The sequence below is a fragment of the Cebus imitator genome, unplaced genomic scaffold (genome assembly GCF_001604975.1).
Source record: "Cebus imitator isolate Cc_AM_T3 unplaced genomic scaffold, Cebus_imitator-1.0 Scaffold157, whole genome shotgun sequence".
NCBI lineage: Eukaryota > Metazoa > Chordata > Mammalia > Primates > Cebidae > Cebus > Cebus imitator.
Window position 1 is genome coordinate 1954732 of NW_016107472.1, and position 4647 is coordinate 1959378.

General features: G+C 38.0%; 1 protein-coding gene and 1 pseudogene across 3 annotated transcripts in view; one reads left to right on the forward strand and one right to left on the reverse strand.

Moving 5' to 3' along the window:
- LOC108314578 (limbic system associated membrane protein) overlaps positions 1-4647 on the reverse strand; it is a 637397-nt gene that overhangs the window by 381375 nt on the left and 251375 nt on the right. The gene's annotated exons all lie outside the window — the stretch shown is intronic.
- LOC108314579 lies at positions 764-1197 on the forward strand (annotated as a pseudogene).

A 4647-nucleotide genomic window follows, 5' to 3' on the forward strand; every position in this document is an offset into this window, starting at 1 on the left:
TTAAACAGCGGCACTGAGGTTTGTGGCGCTTTTTTTTTTGCCCTGGAATCTACTGTCCTGGTTCTCTGCTCAGTCCCCTTTCTAAAAAGACGAATGGGCGACTTCCCGTGGCTCCAATCGCCAGCCAAAAGGGCACCCTGACCGGTGTATTTTGTATGGAGAACCGCTGCTCTGGGGCGCCAACAAAGCAGCCGTGAGGGGCAAAGCAGCGGCGCCAGCTGGCACAGCCGTGCTGCCTGAAACAGCCACGCTGGTGACCTGTGGAGCTCCTCTGCCCAGGAATTTCCTAGTCTGCGGGCAATAAAAATGCGGCGTCCACTCACCCTCTGCACTTTCAATGGGAGCAGCAATCCTGAGCTGTTCCTAAACGGCCATCTTGGATCCTCCTCCCAAATTGGATTTTAATCATTTTACATTTCATAAGAAGACACTGTATCCCAGTGTCTCTGCAAGGGTCTCAGCTACCCAACTTCTACCACCTAAAAAAATGCCTACTAGCAGTGTCCTCCTCCTTCCTGTGGCATAACCCCTATGATTGTGACGCAGTTTACATTTTTCAACAATATTAGCAAACAGGATGAAAACAAGGACTTACATGCCAAGTCTTCTTTCTATCTGCTTGTGCTGCTTCCTACTGTACTTCAGTTCCCACAAAACATGTAAACCTTTGTAGATATCTCGAAACAGTTTCATCTATGGTAACTTCCTCAAATAATTTCTCTGCTTAGAAAATAAACACACTAGGTGGAAGAGACACAGAACTATGGTCGCTATGGTTGCTATTTGCGGTGGTCTAAGGAGGAAGAAGTTGACACACCTAGTAACAGCTGCTGTCAGCCTTACACATCCTGGGACTCACAAGTGCTGTGGAGAAGAGGTTGTTCACGATATAAACAGGTATCCAGCAAGGAGGACCTGCCCATTCCAATGGAAAACCCTTATAAAGAACCCCTAAAAAAATGTATCTTGTGTGGAAAGCTTATAGATTACAAGAATGTACAGCTTTTGTCCCAGTTTGTTCCTCCATTTACTGGATGCATTTATGGAAGGCACATTACAGGTCTTTGTGGGAAGAAACGGAAAGAAATCACAAAAACAATTAAGAGAGCTCAAATAATGGGGTTTATGCCAGTTACATACAAAAATCCTGCATATGTCAAGGACCCTATAGTTTGTAACGTCAGATACAGGGAATAAATTCTATCATGCTACCACCAATGAACTTATTTTACAGTTAAAAAAAAAAAAAGAAAAGAAATACACTAGTAAGATCACAGAAGGGCATAACTTTTGTACTCAAGAACTCCCCGTTGGAGAATGCCATCTATAATTGGTGGCTGCACATTAGAGGGTGAATTTGGGTAGAAGGAAGAGGTTAGAGAGGGAATAATTGATCAGGTGAGTATATCAGTCCGTTCTCACACTGCTATAAATACCTGAATGTAATTTATAAATAAAAAAGGTTGACTTGCCTCATGATTCTACAGGCTGTACAGGAAGCATGGCTGGGAAGACCTCAGGAAACTTTGTCATGCTGGAAGGGGAAGCAGGCATGTCTCACATGGCCGCAGCAGGAGGATTCGAGTGAAGGGGGAGGTGCTACACCCTTCTAAACAGCCAGCTATCCTGAGAACTCACTCACTGTCATGAGAAGAGCAAGGGGAAAATCTGCCCCCATGATCCCATCGGCTTCCACCAGGCCCCTCTTCCAACATTAGGGATTACAATTTGACATGAGATTTGGGCAGGGACACAAATCCAAACCATATCATTGAGCATGTTGACAGTCCCCAAGAATATTGTCAGAAAAAAAATGTAAGAAAATGCACCTAATCAATTGCTGCTAGAAACAAATACTTTTGACCTCCTAGTCTTTTTAGTAGTTTTTGTTATTGTGGGCCAAAGAAGTGATATTTGTTCTAAGTACATATAACATATTTATAATAGCATATGACAAACAACTTTGATTTAGATCTGAATATGTTTGCTCATTTTCATTCAATTATTTTTTCAAGTGACAAATGTTTTTGAGATTATATACTTAGTCTCCAGAACATCAGAGGTAAGATGTACAATAAATATATGTCAGGTTCTATGCTTTGTCTTGGGGGTATATACATGCATGACATGAATACAGTCCCTGCTCTCATGGAACCTGAAGTTCAATTGGGGCAATGGACACTATTTAAATAACTGCTCAAATGAATATATAATTATAACTATAAAGGAAAGACAGGCAAAAGAAGATGGAAGGAGAGTTCATTACCTGAATGTGGAGATATGAAGATTTGGATTTTTTTATCCCAGATATTTTTATCATTTTTCTTTTAAAAGCTAGAGTATTAGAAATGATATTAGCTGGGTGTGGTGGTTCATGCCTGTAATTCCAGCACTTTGGGAGGCTAAGGTGGGTGAGGTCAGGAGTTCAAGACCAGCCTAGTTAGCCTGGTGAAACCCTGTCTCTACTAAAAATACAAAATTTAGCTGGGCATGGTGGCAGGCACCTATAATCCCAGCTACTCAGGAAGCTGAGGCAGGAAAATTGCTTGAACCCAGGAAGAGGAGTGTGCCCTTGCACTCCAGCCTGGGAAACAGACTGAGACACCATCTAAAAAAGAAAGAAAAAGAAAGGAAAGGAAAGGGAAGGGAAGAAAAGGAAAGGAAAGGAAGGATGTTAAATACCTGTTACAGTGAGGAAAAGAGCTGTTCCATAGGGAAGATTTCTGGGAGAGGGAAAAGCATGGGTGATGTGATTTGAAACTACTTTTGGCTAATAGAAAAGGGTCATACAATTCTTCTTATGATGTAATAAACTGCTCATTTTCAAGGCTGAGGAAGTGGAGGAAAAAGATAAAATGTCAGATATGCCTGGATTTGATGACCAATAGTTTTATAGGCTAATTATTTTCTCACCTACAAAAGTTATGCTTTCTTTACTGAATTGCATCTCTATAAGTAGGGCAAAGCAACCAACATAATACAAAACATAGCTATTATGATGGCTATTACTATAAAATTTTTTCTAAAGTTTTGAAGAGAGAATAATAACCTGAATGTGATGTTTTGTGGGCAGTGCTGTGTTAAACAGCTATTACTTTTTACCACAAAGATGGCTGCATCCTTAAGATAGGTTAAGTGATTCCGTGACTATGATTTGTAGAATATTGAAAGAGCTGCTGAAATAAAGGCAGCAAATGAGTGCTGCTAAAAGTCGGCCAAGAACAGCCCAAGATAATTTTCATACTGTTATACTCCAGGTAATTCTTTTAACCATTAGTTTTGCCCTGTATGTAGGAATTGTGCTTCGTCAAAAAATTAGTATTTGTTCTAAGTACATATAAAATACTTATATTAGCATTGTAACAAACAACTTGGACTCAGATCTGGAGACGTTTACTCATTCAGTGAATTGTTTTTATCAAATGACAAATTGGAAAATTCATACTTCATCCAGGTATAACTTAGTTATAAAAGTCAGAACACTGCCCAACAATTCGAACGCCCTTACTTGAGTCATTATATTTCAGCTTCTTTCATCCTTCCTTCTCTAGAGTTATGCTAACACAATAACAAAGGGCAGATTTACAGTCCAAACTGAAAAGTCATAATTCAACACACAATTCTTCAGTCGTCAATGCCAAATGAACATTGATGATGAAGTTTTGAACTTATGTAATTATTTTAAAAATACTTCCAAATCTACACAGAAAGTTTATGTCTGTAATGACTTAACGTGTCCAACATGAACCTGTTTCCTAAGGAGGCACATCGTTCACAACATCAGAAACCCTTGCAAGTGTTGCATAATGATAACGTCCATATAACTTATGCAAAGTACAAGCCTCCTAAATACTTAGCCTTTATATGTCCCCTTATTTTCACAAAGCACTTTCAGACAAATTATTGTTATTCTTCATCACAATATCCTAAGACTTAACAATAATGGCTGTTATTGTTCAAACACCACACTCCCATCTTCGCTGCCACTGTGACCCAAGACTGATATTCCAATCAGATGTCTATGCATCTGATTTCCTTAGCATGAGATTTAAGAATTTAGATCTACAGATCCTATCACAGACTTATTGAATGAAAATCCCTTTTGTGGGAATCAGGGATCTATATTTTTATAAAGATCACCCAGGCAACTGTGTTTCAGTCTATCTAATGATTGCATTTAGGAACCATTGTTGTGGAACAGTCAAGGAATAAAACTTAATTATGAAAAGATGTAAGTTTTGTTAAAAATGAACAGAACATATTCTGTTTCAGCCTCAATGGGAATTGCTACCCTGATCTGTGCAGGTAGTCTCCAAATGTGTTATGTTTGAAAGGTTCTTTTAAATTAAAAAAAACTAGAAATCATTCTCCCATGGAAATAACTTGGTAGATACTGGTAGATTCCAAGAACATTCATGATACCTCTATAGCAAATGATATGCCCAAATAATAATGCCATGAAGAACTATTTCAGTTATTCCTAAGGTTCTTTTCATAAAATACATTTTCTACAGTAAAGTAGATACCATATTTTAGAAATTAGTTACTTGTTTGTTTATAAAAACATTGAATGTTTAAATTAAATATATATTAAACTCATATATATTGAAATATATATATATTTCAATATATGAAATATATATATAT